General features: G+C 42.0%; 1 long non-coding RNA gene across 2 annotated transcripts; it reads right to left on the reverse strand.

The window, feature by feature from the left end:
* Positions 1 to 3,637: 3,637 nt before the first annotated feature.
* Positions 3,638 to 12,416, reverse strand: LOC140469165 (uncharacterized). Of its 2 annotated transcripts, XR_011955998.1 has the most exons (4): positions 12,194 to 12,416; positions 10,989 to 11,092; positions 7,821 to 7,950; positions 3,638 to 4,509 (listed from the first exon to the last, which is right to left on the reverse strand). It is a non-coding gene; the product is annotated as an uncharacterized lncRNA (long non-coding RNA). The 2 variants fall into 2 exon arrangements; XR_011955997.1 differs by lacking the exon at positions 10,989 to 11,092.
* Positions 12,417 to 20,170: the final 7,754 nt, after the last annotated feature.

Consider the following 20,170-nt stretch of genomic DNA (forward strand, 5'->3'; position numbering starts at 1 on the left):
GCAGTGGTGGAAGCAGGCCTCGGGCAAGTCCCAGGTAGGCCCTCGGTCGCAGCGGTGGGGGCAGACCTGTTGGGAGGGTCCCCAAGGCAAGTCCCAGGCAGCGGTAGTGGCGAAGGTTGTGGGGACGGGCCCAAGGCGAAATCCAGGCAGCGGTGGTGGAGGTAGGCCTCAGGCAACAGCAGCGGTGGAGGCAGGCCTCTGGCAAGTCCTAGGCAGGCCCTTGGTCGCAGCGGTGGGGGCAGGCCTGTTGGGGAGAGTCCCCAAGGCAAGTCCCAGGCAGCCCCAAAATTGAGTCCCAGGCAGCAGCAGTGGAGGTGGGCCTCTAACAACAGCGGCAGTGGTGGAGGTCCTGGGAGGGGCCCCAAGGCAAGTCCCAGACAGCAACAGCTGAGGCAGGTCCGGACAGGGTCCCAGAGACCAGCAGTGGTAGTGGGCCCCAGGTCAGCAACAACACTCCCTTGACCTGGGTGAGGCCCAGGCTGCAGCTTCAAAAGTAGGCCCCAGACTCAAAAGCTCTCACCTCCTTCTGCTTCTGCCTCCTCCTCCTCCTCCTCTTCCTTCTTCTTCCTTCTTTCCTCTCTCTCGATGTGGGGCATGTAGTCCAGGGACAGTCCCCTTCAAGGAGGAGAGGCCTTGCACGCACATGCACACTGATCCAACTCCCTCAGAGCCGGCTCTCAGAGTGAACAGAACCTCTGAAACTCCTGTTTATGTCTGTCAGCCAACCCTCCCTGACTGGACCAGGTTAACAGACCCAATCAAGCAACTCACATTCTACAAGATCCAGCATTACAGGCAGCACGGTGGCTCAGTGATTAGCACTGCTGCCTCACAGCACCAGGGTCCCAGGTTCAATTCCAGCCTCGGGTGACCGTCTGTGTGGAGTTTGTACATTCTCCCCGTGTCTGTGTGGATTTCCTCTGGGTGCTCTGGCTTCCTCCTACAGTCACAAAGATGTGGAGGTCAGGTGAATTGGCCATGCTAAATTGCCTATAGTGTTAGGTGCATTAGTCAGAGGGAAATGGGTCTTGGTGGGTTACTCTTCAGAGGGTCGGTGTGGACTGGTTGGGCCGCAGGGCCTGTTTCCACTCTGTAGGGAATCTAATCAAATCTAATCATCCACCTGGCTGAATTTGCTATCAGTACACTGGAGATCTTCACCTGTTTAGAGTGTGAGGCAAAATGGTTAATGGTCATTGAAAGTCTTTCAGGTCTAGGACCACAAGATGCCTTGTAAGCCTGAATCCTCTGGTGACCACCATGCTGAGTTACCTGGGTTTGTCCCAGTACATCAGCTCTTCCAGCTTTCTGTCACACGTGTGCCTCCCAGGATTCCTTCTGTTCATCCTGGCCTGCCATTGTACTGCTCCTCTCACTCTCTGAAACCTTTCATAAATCTCAACATCTGATCTGGGAGTTGATTTTCACCTTGACAGGTAGAAATGTACACTTAGCATTTATTAGTTGCCAACAATCTATTTTTTGAAAAATTATGGATCTCATGCCCTAAATACATATAAATACACCATTAGCAATTTCTAGCAAACTGGCAACATTTCTACCCAAGTTCTTTTTGACAAATTAGTGAGTAGGAACATGAACCACATTGTGATATTAATTTGTGTACATATTTTATTTATACAGTATTTTCCTTTAATGAAACATCTAAATGTATCAAACGTGAAACAAAAAAAACCTTCTGCCTCCTTTGCAAACACAGAAACCACACAAAACATCCCCTTTATATCACGCCTTCCTTTACAACATGTTTTTTTTTGTTCAAACAGCTTTCACAGTGGTAGAAGTGTGTGGCTTCGACCACCTGTTCCTTATGTTCAAAAGGGCTTGTTTATCGGCTGCAAATGAAGAAAACAAGGAGGAGAGAAATACTGAAATGTGAATTTAGTATTTTGAACAACTCTGTTACGGTGAATTCAACTTTTTTGTGTCACTAGCATTTAAATGCATCGATGTTGTTGAATATTATTTTGATTTTCAGCCAAGCTACAGCTTAAGGAGTCAAATTTTAATCAAAGCCTTTATCGACTACCATACAATCAATCAGTGATTACTTGCCCATCAGTCAGTGCACAGTCTATTTCAATGTAAAGTCCTTTAAACTCCAAAATTCTAATTCCTGTTTTTCTGAGTACCAGCTTGTCTGAACTGGTAACACACTACTCACTGAGCCACGGTCATGTGAGTGAGCATAGTGCAACCTGAGGCTTCCATATAGTCAGAGAAATTGCTGTTGTGTTGTGCTTTTGAATGAAATGTGGAGCTGTCTGCCTGTTCTGATATATGTAAAATGATTCTATATGTCACCATATGAAGAACAGCAAGGGAATTCTTCTGAAGGGCCAGCTAATATTGTCAGAAGAAATGTCCCAATCACTTATTTGTTCAATATCTGTTGGATCTTGCTCTGCATAAAATTGGCTGCTGCATTTGCATTCATAACAACAATGCCAACACATCAAAAGGAATTCATTGTTTTATTACTTTTTGGATTGTCCTGAAAAAACAAAGGGGTATCATTCAAGTACACCTCTTTCCACATCAAAATGTCTTGGGAGTTCTGAAGTACCTTCCTAGGGGGTGCAGCTGAGACAGATGCGGCTGACTGGCTATTAATCTCTGCCTTTGCTGAAAATCAGGCAAAAGCAGCTGGAATAACAAATGCTAGAAAAAAAGTAGAAACATTAAAAACCACCTTCCCCAACAATGAAGGCACAACTTTAACTTCATTTAGTAACGAATAGATCTGCTCTATGGAATGAGACAGCACACTAAATTAATACTGTCCTTTCACCTTGAAGATCGAGGTACGAATCAAGCCCAGTCTGATGGGTCAGAAGGCTTTGGTGTATAATATCTGTGATATTTTAATAGAAAATCTAGAGTTCTTGAATAGCTTGAGTAACCTCAATCCAGTTTCTTACAAGTATGGACTTGAATAGCTCCAGTGCTTCACATTGTGTAACACTTACTTGATATCTCCATGATTTGGAGATGCTGGTGTGGGACTGGGGTGTAGTTAAAAATCACACAACACCAGGTTATAGTCCAACAGGTTTAATTGGAAGCACACTAGCTTTCGGAGCACTGCTCCTTCATCAGGTGGTTGTGGACGACACAATTGTAAGGTACAGAATTTACAGTGTGATGTAACTGAAATTATACATTGAAAAATGCCTTGATTGTTTTTTGAGTCTTTCCTCTGTTTGAATACCATGATAGTTTCACTTCTTTCATGTGTAAATCACAAAACCTTTTTTAAAAAGTTGCATCCTCAGGTTAACTGTAGTAATGGGTGTTAGCTAGACAATATGTTAAAGGTGTTAGCCCCCTGTGTTCTCTGTCTGTGCCATAATGTTTAGACTGATCCTCATCTAAAAAATGAGATGAGTTTTACATGAATTCATGCAGTTTTTGACCAAAGTACAATGTAACTCTGTAAGTACAAGTCATGGTATTCAAACAGATGAAAGACTCAACAAACAATCAAGGTATTTTTCAATGTATAATTTCAGTTACATCACACTGTAAACATTTGCTATAAATTCTGTGCCTTACAATCGAGCCCTCCACAACCACCTGATGAAGGAGCGGCACTCTGAAAGCTAGTGCTTCCAATTAAACCTGTTGGACTATAACCTGGTGTTGTGTGATTTTTAACTTTGATGTCTCCAGTGATTCCAGTAAGCATTCTATAACAAGCCCGTGTTCTATAATTTTATATAACTTAATATTCCAGTGTTAGCTACCACCATTGTAAATTATGAAAGAAACACTATCACATGCACATGCCCTTCAAATAACTTTCAAATGTTAGATTAGATTACTTACAATGTTCTTTTTTTTTGGCTAATTTCAGGAAGAGTCAGATTCCTCTTAATTGAGATTTTTTCACAGATTTAATGTGATGCAAATTTTCAGTTTAATTGCAGTATGATAGCTGGGCCACATATTGGTATCTGAATTGTGTGTCTTGAAGGAAGCCTTTAGGCACCCTTTTAAATGCTTCCTTTCTTCTCCGAGTGCCTACCTTGAGCTGGGTAAAGGTGATTTGCTTTGGCATCACAATTCAGGCATCCAAAACACCCGACCTGTTGGGGTTGGGTTCAGATGACCATGGCCTTGATGCTGGCGCTATTGGCTGCTTCAAAAACACTGATGTTAATTTGCCAGTCCTCCCAGCCAATGCGGAGAAACCATCTCATACATTATTAATGATCATTCTCAAGGGCTGATACACACAGTCCAAGTTTCTGAGTCCAATAGAAAAATTGGAAGGAGGACTGCCTTATGCACAATGATTTTGGTATCAGTACAATGTCACAGTCATTGAAGACTCATCCTTACAATCCTTCCCAGGTAAGGCAAATGCTCTGTTAACATCAATGGAGGGATGGTCCGGAACATGAACTGGGATACGTTGGTAAAGAATGCCGAGATGTCAATGTATGGGAGACCCTCATTCAGAATAAACCAACTTGGAGGAAGCTCCTGTAGGAAGAGACACAATTCAGTGAGGACTCCCTTTGGCAAGTGGAACTATAGAAAAGGAACTAGAGAAAGGAATGCCAGTGATTTCCAGGCCAGGGACCAACTTCACCTCCCAGAAATACCTAATGTGGTCGAAGATGTGACTCTAGGATCAGACTTATTAGCCAACCAATGGCCCAAAAAACCTATGACCAATGACATGTCATTTCCAAAGTTGACAATCACTTGATAGGAGATTCACCTGCACCTCCACACACATCATTTGCTGCACCCGATGTGGCCTCCTCTACATTGGGGAGACAGGTCGCCTACTTGCGGAACATTTCAGAGAACACCTCTGGGACACCCGCACCAACCAACCCAACCGCCCCGTGGCTGAACGCTTTAACTCCCCCTCCCACTCTGCCAAGGACATGCAGGTCCTTGGCCACCTCCATCGCCAGACCATGGCAACATGATGCCTGGAGGAAGAGCGCCTCATCTTCCGCCTAGGAACCCTCCAACCATAAGGGATGAATGCAGATTTCTCCAGCTTCCTCATTTCCCCTCCCCCTCCTTATCTCATTCCCAACCCTCAGACTCAGCACCGCCTTCTTGACCTGCAATCTTCTCCCCAACCTCTCCGCCCCAACCCCTCTCTGACCTATCACCCTCATCTTAACCTCCTTCTACCTATCGCATTCCCAACGCCCCTCCCCCAAGTCTCTCCTCCCTACCTTTTATCTTAGCCTGCTTGGCACACCCTCCTCATTCCTGAAGAAGGGCTAATGCCCAAAACGTCGATTCTCCTGCTCCTTGGATGCTGCCTGACCTGCTGCGCTTTTCCAGCAACACATTTTTCAGCTCCAATCACTTGATTGCAATTGCCCATGGCATGTAACAGTACAACAAAATTCTTCAATTCTTATTCTAACTTCACAGGTGATTCTTTCATATGATAACCATTAGTACAGAAAAACAGTAAACCCTTATGAAGAGTGAGCAGACAGAAATGTTTGCCCAAGTGTGTATGTACCAAGTGTGACCCAGATAGGAGTGGTAAAGCTCACATGCAAAGTCGATTTTGGAGTGCAGTTTTCATTTGGCGATATTCTAATTTAAATTCTTTAAAAGAAACATGTTAGCCACACCATGGTACAATTGCCCTTTTGTCTCTCCCCCCACTTCACAGCGTCTTTCACTGTTCTCTGCTCAAAAGATAGGTCTGCCCTGCAGCACTCTAATATCCATTATGAGCAGAGCAAGTAGACAGATACTGAACCGGCCCCAGTCAAAATGGAGACTGAAGCCTGTGCTGTTGGCAGCAGTCTGACTCATATTGGCCATCCAGCCAACTGAACCAAACAGGCCCTTCAGGAGTCTGGGTTGCTGTGGAAACATTCACTTTGACATGCATGGAGCTATGAATAGTGATGGTTGAGGCTCCAATTTCTTTCCATCACATGACTGAGCAGGAATCTCTCCTGTTTTTACCTCCTGCCGTCGGCATGTGTTGGAGGAATTTGTAAGTTGACATCCAACCTGTTTGAGCACATTATGGATTCAACTTCCTTTGCCATCCAGTACTGGAATGGGACTTGAAACAGAACTTCTGCTCAGACACAAGGATGCTATCCACTGCACCTTCAATTTTCCTACCATGAGAATATACGGGAGGGAACACCTACTGCTGCATTTTACATCCAAAGCCAATATCATATATATACTTATGCAGTGTAGATCTGATCATCTGTCAAGGGACACAATATATTACCTATTATGTTGCTGTATATTGTATGCCAATGTTTTGCAATATTTTAATATAGAAGTTGCGTTTAAGACACCACAGGTTAGATTGTAATTCTTTGATTGGTGACACTTATTGTCAGTTTTCATGACTGTGCTGATCACAGGAAGCAGGCAGCAAATAGAAATCTCCATCCAGCTCTGCAGCTGGAGACTCGTTCAACATTGGACACCAGAAATGGCCAACACTGTCCAGGTCCAAGGGGGTGAAGGTTTAGGTTGCAACAGCCCACATTATGCTGATTGTGCCAGATATGGTCAACCTGAACAGACCTGGCTGACAGAGACACCACTTGTTTCTAATCATGGGCTGTTTTAACCAAATTGCCATTTGTTAAATCTGAACAAAATTTTTAATGAAAGCAAAATACTGTAGATGCTTGAGGTCTAAAAGAACATATATAAGTGCCTGAAAAGGCTGAGCAAGTTTGAGAGGGGAGAGTTAATACTTCAAGTTCAATATGACTCTGCTTCGGAACTAAAAAGAATTGGAAATCAGCTTTCCCACTAATTATCTTCCTTCTGCATGGGTTCTCTGAGGTCAGTGACCTTTAATACTGTGAAACAGTGTCCACAACAAAAAATGAAATTGCTGGAAAAGCTCAACAGGTCTGGCAGCATCTGTGGAAAGAAAGCAGAGTTAACGTTTTGGGTCCTTCATCGGAACGGAGTCAGCCTATTGATCGCCATGTGCAGACCCTGAGAATAGCAGCATTTAGACAGAATATTGGTGGAAATGATGAGTTTACGTTGTGGAAAACAGTCATTGGGTCAGGTTGAAAACAAACAAAAACATGAACTGTGCTTGGATCAAGGGATAAGTAGAGGCCTGGGTGGGCAGATCAAATACCAAGATGTCACAGGACGAAAGGTAAAGGGAGTTGGGTTGTAAAGATATAAAGCTTTGGCTCAGAGTCCATGTAATTAGAGCAGAATCAAAACCTGATTTTTCAGAAAGCAAAAGCATGCGAACATGAAATAGACTGACACTTGGAGAAAAATGTTTAAAGTGGAGGGCAGAGTTCAAAGTCTGACTATGATGATCTCAATGCTGAGTCCAGGAGGCTGTAAATGTCTAATCAGAAGACAAGGTTCTGTTCCTCCAGCTGATATTGAGCATCATTAGAATAGTACAGCAGCCAAGGACAGGAATGTGAACATGAGAGTGACATGGTGATTTAAAATGGCTAGTAATCTAAAGGTTCAGGGTCATGATTTCAGAAAGAATGGAGGTGTTCCACAAAGCAGTCACCCATTCTGTGTTTGGTCTCTGTACTGTAGAGGGGATTGATTGTGAGCAATGGAAACAGTTGACTGAATTGAATAAAGTTGAAGTAAAGCTTTAATTCTCCTGCAGGGAGTGTTAGGGGAGTTGGACAGTGGGAACAGAGGAGGTAAGGGATGACTGTTACACCTGCTGCGATTGCAAGGTAAGGAGTTATTGTTGTTCACTTTCTGCTTCTTTTAGATGATATTAACTGTATGGTGACTGGAGTAAAGAAGAAGAAGATGGTAATATATTTTACCTTCAGGTTATTCAGGGCATCACCAGTCTTCCTTATTATTATAGCACTGTGTCCCAGTTCATATTTGTACAGAAGTCAACCTTAACCAGAATGTTTGGGTGTCATCAGGTGACAATATGTACCACAATACCTGAAATTAGTCAAAACATAAAATAAACAAGTTCACTATCTAGTAAAAATCAAACCACATGATATTTCAAATTCATAATTTCAATTCTGCTACTTTGACTTATACAGTAGCTTCAATACATTTTTAAGAATATTGCTGCATTTAGATATACTCTCTGACTACGTAGGTAGCTGAGAGTTAAAGGTGAAAGCAGCTTGCACCAACATATAACAACATTTTAAAGAATATTACATTTTGCACTTGCCATGAAAGGTTTGGTGCTGTTGAAATGAAAGCTATGTATCACTCAGTTTTTGTTTCTTTCTTACCCATGAGAATTTATGTTAACAATTACAGATGAAACCAACATGGCAAAAGCAACCTGATGACTGACAGTTTATTGAAGAGTATCATCACTTACCTATTACAATCTTTGATTTTATGATTACTTTCTGAATTTATGCAATAACATAGCATGCAATTTGATCTGCATACCTTAAGTACACACAGAATATGTAACTATCAATTTCCTTTCCACCTAAATAAGCCTCTTAGTGCCATACTTTTAAAGGCATCTGGTCACATTCTGCCATAACAGTGTGATATGCCCACTGGTGATCTTGCAGTTTTGCTAACTATTTTCTCATATAAATATGCCTAGCAGACAACGGAGCTACTGAGGATAGAGCCTGGGGCATCAGCCTGCCTCACAGGTTAGCCTGACCCAATGATTTATACAATTAAAAGTAGAGTCTTGAGTAGTGTTGTAGAACAGAGTGACCTAGGCGTTCAGGTACATTAATCTTTGATGTTTGTCTCACAAATATATAGGGTGTTTATCATGCTTGCCTTCACTGCTCAGACTTTTGAGTACAGGAGTTGGGATGTTATGTTGAGGTTGTACAGGCCATTGGTGAAACCTCTTCTGGAGTACGGTATCCAATTCTGGTCGCCCTGTTATAGGAAGGATGTTATCAAGGTGGAGAGAGTTCAGAAGGGATTTAGCAAGATGTTGCCGGGAATGGAGAGTTTGAGTTAGGGTGAGAGGTTGGATAAGCTGGGAATTCTTTCACTGGAGTGTCGGAGGTTGAGGGGTGACCTGATAGAGGTTTATAAAATCATGAGGGGTATAGCTGAGGTGAATGGCAAGTGTAAGGTTAGGGATTTCAAGATTTTTAAGGTGAGAGGGAAAAGATTTTAAAAAGGCATGAGGGGCAACTTTTTTATATAGAGAGTAGTTCGTATGTGGAATGAACTTCCAGAGGAAATGATGGATGTGAGTACAATTGCAACATTTAAAAGATATTTGAATAAGTACATGAATAAGAAATACTTGGAGGTAAATGGGTCAAGCACAGGCAAGTGGGACTAGTTTAGTTTGGGATTATGGTAGGCATGGACTGGTTAGTCTGAAGGGTCTGTTTCCATTCTGTATGACCCTATGACTTTCTGGCATCCAAAAGATTCTTGTGGGGGTGACCTATCAGTGCAAGTCGAGAATTATAGATTGAATCCATATGAATTATTTTGGCAGTCAAATACACCTCATGACATGTATCAATATCAACAATCGCTTCGTACTTAGAGAGGTCAGAGAGGAGCAAATCTAACCTCCATGAATTCTCTCTTCCTCTTATGGAAATCACGATATGGAGGTGCTGGTGTTGCATTAGGGAGGACAACGTCAGAAGTCACACAACACCAGTTTATACTCCAACAGATCTGTCTGAAATAAAATCAACTCACTGACGAAGGAGCAGCACTTTGAAAGCTTGTGATTTCAGATAAACCTTTTGCACTATAACGTGGTATCATGCGATTTCTGAACTTATCTTGTGGCAATAATTTTCAGAAAAGTGGAGGCTTTGACTGCAATGACACAGTTGAAGACTTTGATGTTAAACTTGAAGCCAGTATAACCATGTTTTGGTCTAATTTGCTCATCCAATGCATTATTACCAGAAGGGCAACAGGAGTGTGATAAAATGGTCACAGGATCTCAGCCTTGTCAAATTTAATCAAAAATAAATTTTACCCAAATTCCACTCTCCAACTTAGCAAAAAGCCTGATGAAGGGTTGACTGACATATTAATTGTCAGTGCTTCTCAATTACATTCCAATTATTTCAAAATTGATGTAATCGTCAGAAGTATAAGACTTATAAATATAACAATATAAATTAAGCACAATAAACTACCCAGGAGACTTTGCAAGTAGAAATAAGATAAATGAGTCTTACTGAGAAATTCTGAAGAATTAGAGAAGAAGTAAGAATCTAGAAACAAGGTTAGAAATATGAGTTTGAGAAGGTTTATAAAGATGCAGAGCATGGTCTAGAGGCAAAGGCATTAAAGGAAGACTTTGTGGGGTCAAGAGTGTGGGGGCGTGTGAACTGTATAAATGGAACAAAATGTCAAACATTTGTTTCTTCAGATGGTTTTATTAAGAATGTTTGGCTGAACCCTAAGACTCATTAATAGATTAGCTCAATTGGGGGAATGTGGTCTTTTTAAATAGGTTGAAGTAGAATGGTAGCCTTGAATGATTATCATCTTTGAGATCAAAGACATTGAAAGAAATTTCCCAGAAATGATAACTTAGTAAGGTCTCAATATGTTTATTAGGTTGTGTGAATTGAGGCAAAACTTCTACATTGATACTATAATGGCTATATCAGATGGACAGTTTTATAGAGTGAACAGAGCATCAATTTTTTTTTCAGAGGAGTTTTTAAGTGGGTACTTGTTGAAGTGCATTGTTATGATATGGATAGTTGTATTTATAATAAATGCTAGCTGAGTGGGCATGGAGATTACAAAGGGGCCATGAAGGGTGATAGGGCAACATGGAATTGACATGGGGAGTAGGTGAGACGCTGAGGAGTGTATGTGATAACAGACTTTAATACAACTAACACAAAGTGCCAGAAAATTGAGTTGGACCTTCTAACCAACCTGCCTCAGCATTCACTCACAACTGAACTTCTTCTGGGTCAATGGGCCAATTTCAATACTCCCATCTTTTCAGAGTGAAAATATTCTACACAGAGACCACTTACATGGAGACAGGTCTGCCAAATCAGGAAATTTGAGCTTCCTGCTGAGATAGGAAATATCTGGCTGAAATAAATCTTTAAGTGCTTCACACAGTGTTGGAGATAGCCTTGGTATGTGAAGACAGAATAAAAATATATATTACAAGGAAAAAAAATCAATTAAAATACATGGAATAGTACGTATTCACTATCCTGAACGTATTTCAAGACTTTGAAACTGAAGATTAAGTACAGCAATATTTGCAGACATTAATTATCTGTTTTAACAGTAAATAAAGTGGATTACTCAACTAAATAAACGTGGCTAGAACTTCTAAATTGATCCATGCTGACTACGTACCAATATATTTTGAACTGTATACGTTAACTTTATGCCTTAGAAGGAAAAAAAATCATTGTATCAAAATAGCATGAATCTCATGTGTAAAACAAGAAAAAGATTAAAGAACAGTAGTGTCATTGAACTGCTTAAGAGCTTAGACACTTCAAAGTTTATCAAACTAAAATTTACATTCATTTTCCATGGGAAAGTCTGACATCAGTTCCTGGAATGAATCATCACACACTCGCTACTTCTGGGTCACCATGTTGGATTATAAGAATCTAGCAGGAAGATCATGATGAACTAAGAGCCTTGGACTGTTGTTGTTTTGTTGTTGCCTAACATTAAAATGAAAGTTTCTGCCTGACTATTGTAGTTTTGCTGCAAACTAATAATAAATAAGAGCTGATTATTTCCAGACACATAAATATTGTGACAGCTTTAAATATGCTGCACTAAGTTACATATTTTCACTAGCTTAAAATTTGTAATAATTTCTGTCAGTAACACACTAGCAAAGCAACAAAAGAACAGATAAACAATCAGCAGCAATCACCTTCATTCTGAAATACTAACAGAAAGTAACACTGTGGAGTATAATGTTCATATTCTCACTTTCAAATCCTATTAGTTTTTCAATCACTACAAATAAATTTTTGTTTCACTGACAATTCCTCAATTCCTGAAGAAGGGCTGATGCCCGAAACGTCGATTCTCCTGTTCCTTGGATGCTGCCTGACCTGCTGCGCTTTTCCAGCAACACATTTTCAATTCCTCACTTTTCCCAATTCTAACTTTGTACCGTAACAGTTCGACTGTGACTTTTCTGCACTCCCTGTCCCCCTACCCCGGCCAAACTCGTCAGCTGGGTGTAAAAGCATCTCACCTGTTCCTTGAGTCATCGCTGCTAAATGCCTCACAGAACCTGCGGCTGGGCCAAATGCCTGAAGTAGTGGTGCTGCATGAGGTGCCTGAACACTTCAAAACCAGGCCAGCTGGCTATGACAGGGACGTTTCCAACCCAGGCCGTTTTTTAAACTCTGCCTTTTGTGCTTATGTCAGGCTGAATTACAGGGACAGCAGTAAGAACGGTGGTGTCCCAGTACAGAGTGAGACATCTCGAGCATGCATTGTATGACAGTGTGACTTTGTGCCTTGTAGCATATGGAGTTGTCAATCACTGATAATGTGAGTGTCTGGATCCAGCTGGAAAAAGTGCTTGTTGCATCATTGGTTTGAAAGGTCAAACTGATTTCAGCGTTGAAAAGGACAAGGTTTGTTCAGCTCTGACAGTTTTCCTCTCCTTTAGTTTTATTCCAATGAAAACAATAACTTATATTTATGTGTCTTTTCATGTAATGAAACATCCCAGAGTGGACACAGGAGCATTATCAGTCAAAGTAAGACACATCTGGAGATGTTAGGTCCCAACACCGAAAGCCTGATCATAGAGATAGATTTAGAGAGCAGGCAGCACAGTGGCACAGTGGTTAGCACTGCTGCCTCACAGTTCATTTCCATTTTTGGGAGATTGTGTGGAGTTTGCACATTCTTTCTGTGTCTGCATGGGTTTTCTCTCACAGAATGAAGATATGCAGGTTAGGTGGGTTAACAATGGGATATCCAGTGATATGGTGGGGGTGGGGTGGTGGCTGAGTCTGGGTGGGATGTCCATTGGAGGGTCAGTGTGGACTTGATGGGCCGACTGGCCTCCTTCTGCACTGTAGGGATTCTATGTTCCTAAAGAAGGAGAGAAAGTTAGGGGTGTGTAGGACATCAATCTGGAAATTAGGCGCCTGGTACCTAAAGGTACAGGCACCAACGGTGAAGCAATTAAAGGTGTTGGTGCACAAATGGCCAGAATTAGAGCAGAACAGATAACATGGAGGGCCATAAGGCTGGAGGAGCTTACAGCGATAGCAAGGGGCAAGATGATAAAGAGATTTGGAAACAGGGATGAGAATTTAAACTTCAAGATGTCGCTTGACCAGGAGCCAATGTAGATCAGCAAGCACAGAGATGATAGGGAAACAGGTCTTGCTTTGAGTTTAGACACAGACAACAAAATTTTTCACTAACACATGTTTACAAATAATAGAAGGTGGAACGTCAGTCAAGAGTGCATCAGAATAGTTGAGGCTAGAGGTAATGAAGATAAGAGTGAGGGTTTCAATTACAAATGCACTGAGATGGGATGGCCGGGCGATGTTAAGGAAGGGAAAATAAGCAGCCACATGTCATAAAAATGAAGTCAGAAACCCACCTTGGAATCAAATGCCCACTGATGTTGTGAACAGACCAAATTAAACTCAGACTCTGGCTAGGCAGAGGGATGTGTTTGCTAGTCAGGGAATGGAGCTCGGAGCAGGAAGTGACAATACTGGCTTCAGTCTTCCCACCATTTCACTTTCGGGAGCAGTGAGCGAGAGGACCAGGGGGCTGCTGGGAAGATCAATTTTCCCTCTTAAAAGGACTTACCTCGAGGTCATGCGGCCTTCATTTTCAGCAGCGGCGGGAGCAGTGAGAGCGGGGAGGTGAGTGGGAGCGATCTAATTGCACTCTGGGAGGGTGAGTGAAACGATATATTTGGGCAGCGGCTGAACCTGAGACACTCTATGTGTAGTGTCTCCCACCCGCCTTCCCCCTCTAACCAAACAAAATGTCTCTGTGATGTGTTGATAAGGTAAGGTATTTTCTATTTCATTTTTCTTAATCGTGTGATTGGTAAAGAAACTTTTCTTTCCTTTTTCATTTATCTAAGTTAAGCTTAAGATTAAAAAGTGGCAGAAGATCCCAGACCTCTTGTTCAATGTGGGAGCTCATTGACACGGCTGATGTCCCTGATTCCTTTGTGCAGGAAGTGTATCCAGCTGCAGCTCTTGTTAGATCACATGACGGCTCAGGAGTTGCGGATGGACTCACTTTGGAGCATCCATGATGCGAAGGGAGTCATGGAGAGCACATTTAGTGAATTGGTCACACTGCAGATTAGGATTTCTGAGGGAGAAAGGGAATGTGTGAACAAAAAGCTGAGAAAGAACAGGAAGGCAGTGCAGGTGTCCCCTGCAGTCATCTCCCTCCGAAACAGGTATACTGTTTGGATAAGGTTGGGGGAGATGGCTCACCAGGGGAAAGGCAGCATGAGCCTGTTCATGGCACCGTGGTTGGCTCTGCTGTTCAGATGGGCTGGAAAAAAAGTGGAAGGGCTATGGTCATAGGGATTGAATTGTAAGGGGTGTAGATAGACATTCTGTGGTTGAAAATAAGACTCCCAAATGGTATGTTGCCTCCCAAGTGCACGGGTCAGGGATGGCTCAAACCGACTGCAGAACATTCTGAAGGGGAGGGGGAACAGCCAGCTGTCGTGGTGCAAATAGGCACCAGTGATATAGGTAATAAATGGGATGAGGTCCTACAAACAGAATTAAGGGAGTTAGGAGCCAAGTAAAAAAGTAGAACCTCAGAGGTAGTAATCTCAGGATTGCTACCAGTTCCACTTGCTGGGCAGAGTAGAAATTAAAGAATAGGGAGGATGAATGAGTGGCTTGAGAGGTGGTGCACAAGGGAGGGGTTCAGAATTTTGGGACATTGGGACCTGTTCTGGGGGAAGTGAGGCTATTACAAATTGGACGGTCTACATCTGGAGCACACTAGAACCAATGTCTTTGGGGGTGCTTTTGATAATGCTGTTGGGGAGTCTTTAAATAATGTGGCAGGGGGATGGGAACCAAATGAGGAAGTTAGTGCACTAAAGCTTGTAAGGAACTAGATAATGAAGTCAGTGTGACTAAGGGGAAGAGAAGACAGGGAGCAGATGATGAACGCAAAGGGACTGGTGGTCTGATATGCATTGGTTTTAATGCAAGAAGTATGTAAGGCAGATGAACTTAGGGCTTGGATTAGTGCATAGGAGTATGATGTTATTGTTATTACTGAGACTTGGTTGAGAGAAGGGCATGATTGTCAACTAAGTGTCCCAGGACATTGATGCTTCAGGCAGGATAGAGAGGGAGGTAAAATGGGTGGAAGAGTTGCATTACTGCTCAGAGATGATATCACAACTTGGGGCTGTACTACAGGCCTCCAAACAGCAAGTGTGAGATAGAGGTACAAATATGTAAACAGATTATGGAAAGATGTAGGAGCAACATGATGGTGGTGAAAGGACATTTTCATTTTCCCAACAGTGACTGGGATTCACTTAGTATTTGGGGTCTAAATGGAGCAGAATTTGTAAGAGCATCCAGGAGGGCTTTCTAGAGCAGTATGAAAAGGGGCCATAAATGACTTGGTGTTGGGGAATGAGCCCAGCCAGGTGGTTGAAGTTTCAGTAGGGGATTACTTTGGGAATAGTGATCACAATTCCATAAGTTTTAGAATACTCATGGGCAAAGATGAGAGTGGACTGAAAGAAAAAGTGCTAAATTGGGGGAAGGCTGACTATACCAAAATTCAGCAGGAGTTGGGGAATGCAGATTGGGAACAGCTGTTTGAAGATAAATCGACATTTGGTCTATGGGAGGTTTTTAAAGAGAGGTTGATTAGCATTCAGGAGAGACATGTTCCTGTGAAAATGAGGGATAGAAATGGCAAGATTAGGGAACCATGGATGACAGGTGAAATTGTGAGACTAGCTAAGAGGAAAAAAGAAGCATTCATAAAGTCTAGGCGACTGAAGACAGACAAAGCTTTGGAAGAATATTGGGAATGTAGGACCAATCTGAAGTGATCAATTAAGAGGACTAAAAGGGGTCATGAGATATCTTTAGCAAACAGGGTTAAGGAAAATCCCAAAGCCTTTTACTCATACATAAGGAGTAAGAGGGTAACTCGGGAAAGGGTTGGTCCACTCAAGGACAAAGGAGGAAATTTTTGTACATAGAGTCAGAAAAAATGGGTGAGATTCTTAATGAGTACTTTGTATCGGTATTCATCGAGGAGAGGGACATGATGGATGTTGAGGTAAGGGATAGATGTTTAATTACTTTATGGCAAGTCAACATAAGGAGGGAGGAAGTATTGGGTATTCCAAAAGGCATTAAGGTAGACAAGTCCCCAGGTCGGAATGGGATCTATCCCAGGTTACTGAGGGAAGTGAGAGAGGGAATAGCTGGGTCCTTAATAGACATCTTAGCAGCATCCTTGAACATGGGTGCGGTCCCAGAGGACCGGAGAATTGCTAATGCTGTCCCCTTGTTTAAGAAGGGTAGCATGGATAATCCAGGTAATTATAGACCAATGAGCCTGGCGTTAGTGATAGGGAAGCTGCTGGAAAAGATACTGAGAAATAGGATCTATTCCCATTTGGAAGAAAATGGACTTATGAGTGATTGGCAACATGGTTTTATGCAGGGAAGGTCATGTCTTACCAACTTAATAGAATTCTTTGAGGAAGTGACAAAGTTGATTGATGAGGGAAGGGCTGTAGATGTCATATACATGGACTTCAGTAAGGCATTTGATAAGGTTCCTATGGTGTGCTGATGGAGAAAGTGAAGTTGCATGGGGTCAGGGGTGTACTAGCTAGCTGGCTAAAGAACTGGCTGAGCAGCAGGAGACAGAATAGGAGTGGAAGGGAGTTTCTCAAAATGGAGAACTGTGACCAGTGGTGTTACATAGGGATCCATGTTGGGATCACTGTTGTTTGTGATATACATAAACGATCAGGAGGAAGGAATAGGTGGTAATTTTGCAAATGACACTAAAATTGGTGGAATAGCAGATAGTGAAGGGGCATGTCAGAGAATACAGCAGAATATAGATAGATCAGAGCGTTCAATCCAGGCAAATGCGAGGTGATGCATTTTGAAAGATCCAATTCAAGAGCGAACAATAAATGTAAACATCCTGGGGAAAGTTGATGGAAGAGAGATCTGGGTGTTCAGGTCCATTGTTCCCTGAACGTGGCAATACAGGTCAATAGAGTGGTCAAGAAAGCATACGGCATGCCTTCCTTCATCGGACAGAGTATTGAGTACAAGAGTTGGCAAGTCATGTTACAGTTGTATAGCACTTTGATTCGGCCACATTTGGAATACTGCGTACAGTTCTGGTCGCCACATTACCAAAAGGATGTGGATGCTTTGGAGAGGGTGTAGAGGAAAGTTCACCAATATATTGCCTGGTATGGAGGGTGCTAGCTATGAAGAGAGGTTGAGAAGATTAGGATTACTTTCATTAGAAAGACAGAGGTTATGGGGGAACCTGATTGCAGTCATGAAAAGTATAGACAGTGCAGATAGCAAGAAGCTTTTTCCAGAGTGGGGGACTCAATTATAAGGGGTCATGAGTTCAAAGTGAGAGGGGTAAAGTTTAAGGGAGATATGAGTGAATAGTTTTAGAAGCGAGGGTGGTGGGTGCCTGGGAAGCATTGCCAGTGGATGTGATAGAGGCGGGCTTGATAGCGTCATTTAAGAAAATAGGTGACAGGTTTAGGTAGTGGATCCAGATTGGCACAGGCTTGGAGGGCTGAAGGGCCTGTTCCAGTGCTGTAATTTTCTTTGTTCTTTGTTTATTCAAGGAAATATCTGCTCACCAGGCCCTGGATGGAAAAGAAAATAATAGCAGTACAAGAACATTCATGATCGAAAGAATGCACATCAAAAAAGATCTTAAAACCATAAGACCATGATAAATAGTTGACTGTTAGGCCCCTTAAGCCTGCCCCAAAATTCAACAGGATCATGGTTGAACTATCACACCTCACATCCACTTTCCTGCATTTTCCCGATAACCCTTAATCGCCCACTGATCAAGAATCTATCTATTTCAGCCTTAAATATATATGAGGACTCTGTCCCAACAACTTTCTTTGGCAAGGAGTTCCAAAGATTCACAAGCCTATTACAGAAGAAATTCTTCCTCATCTCAGTCTTAAATGGACAACCCTTTATTCTGAGACTATGCTCTCTGGTTGTATATTCTCCTGTGAAGGGAAACATTCTCTCAGTATTTACCCTGTCAAGCCCCTTAAGAAAGCTTTATGTTTCAATGAGATTACCTCTCATTCTTCTAAACTCAGTGAGTAGAGTCCCCATTTAACCTTTGCTCATAAGACAATCCCCCCAGAATGGGGATCGCCACAGTGAACCTTCTCTGCACAGCCTCCAATGAAATGACGTTTTCCCTTAAGTAAAGGGACCAAAACTGCTCACAGTACTCCAGATGTGATTTCATCAGCAACTTATACAGTTGCAGCAAAATGCCCCTCCTCTTAAACACCAACCCCTTGAAATAAGGGCCATGAGCCTTCCTGATTAGCTGATGCATCTGTGTACTGGTTTTCTGTGTTTCATGCACAAGTTCCCCAAGTGCCTTTGTGTTGCAGCTTTCTGCAGTTTTTCTTCATTTAAATAATACTATGCTTCTACAGATGCTATTTGACCTCCAATGTGTTTCCACAATTTTTTGGCTATTTTCTCAATTTAAAAAATTTATTTTATTAAAATAATATATTGCAAGTAAACCAAATGTTCAAAACAGCCTAAGTGTCTGATCAACAATTTATGCGGGAATTGATGTTACTGCTATAAGAAGCTATGATGCTAATTGATATTGCAACTTGTTTCAGGCTATAGAGTATAAGCAGAAGTAACAGTCAGCTACTTGGAAAAACCACAATGAAAAAAATGTTTAGGGTTGGCTTACCTCATGCAATTGCTGCTTTCTTTTGAAGAAAACAAGTTACTTTTGCTGGCTAGTTATGCATTAAAGCTTCCATAGAACATGAGAAAAAAAACTGAATACAAAAATCTAAAAAGCAGCGCTATTATAATCAGAATCATAGGAAATAGAGAAGATCTATCAATTGTGGTACTGTGGTATCACTATTCGCAGGATTGCATCTGAGTTTTGCAGGGTAATTGTTGCACGAGAAGATGAAAACTTTACAAAGTGTTTAAATAACTGAAAACTCCAGCACAGCTACACAATACAAAGCTATTTGGAAAATACTAAATGAAAATTAACTGATAAAAAGTTTATATCCTGATTTTAACCCCAGGCCAAGTTTGATTGGATTGATATCAGTGCAAAAGTTAAAAACTCAGTTTATGGCTCAGAAATAGTGTCTGGGCTATTTCAACTCCGAGGGTGGTATCAAGTGATGTGTCATTTTCAGATCTGAAACCTGAACTGATTGAGTAACAGGTCTTCCAGTTCCATCTTCCAGAAAGCTTCCAATCATGAGCCAGACTCTACAATCATGCAATTATGATTAACTGTGTGATGATGAGCGGGACGATGAGTCAACGACAAGAATGAGTGTGCAGGATTTAGCAGTCTTTGCTGTGGCTGTACTGAGAATACTGCTTGGTTGATTTGGACAAGTGACATGCACAGGAAATAAAAGGAAGACAAGGAATTATAGCGGTCCTTGTGCTTCACTTACACCCATAAAGTGATTATGCTGGAGTTGGTAAGAGCATGGAGGTTGGTGCTGTTTTGGAGAATGGAAGAAGGAAGCCAGCCAGCTGGACCCAGCAGGCAAGGTTGAAGGTGTCTGATGAGTTCGGCAGTCCCAATATGAGGAATCAGACCCGAACACAGGACTGGAATGGCATCACTAAAATCTTGAAGACTGGCAAATGAAAGCTGGTGACAGTCATCCTCTTACCTGCTCTTACAGTCATCTGCACAGAAAGGCAATTGTATCATATCTCATGCTCAATATGCTGATATGTCTTTAAAAGATATGCTCCTGATGTCATTACTATATCATTGATGTGACCTGAGGATATAAAGATCTCATACTCCATCTTATCATGGGATCACTTGAAGCATGACACTCTACTGGAAGCATGCTACTCTATTGTAACATAATATTTTAACATTAGCCCCAGATGCTTCTGTGCCTGAGCATTGT

The sequence above is a fragment of the Chiloscyllium punctatum genome, chromosome 48 (genome assembly GCF_047496795.1).
Source record: "Chiloscyllium punctatum isolate Juve2018m chromosome 48, sChiPun1.3, whole genome shotgun sequence".
In the NCBI taxonomy this organism is placed as follows: domain Eukaryota; kingdom Metazoa; phylum Chordata; class Chondrichthyes; order Orectolobiformes; family Hemiscylliidae; genus Chiloscyllium; species Chiloscyllium punctatum.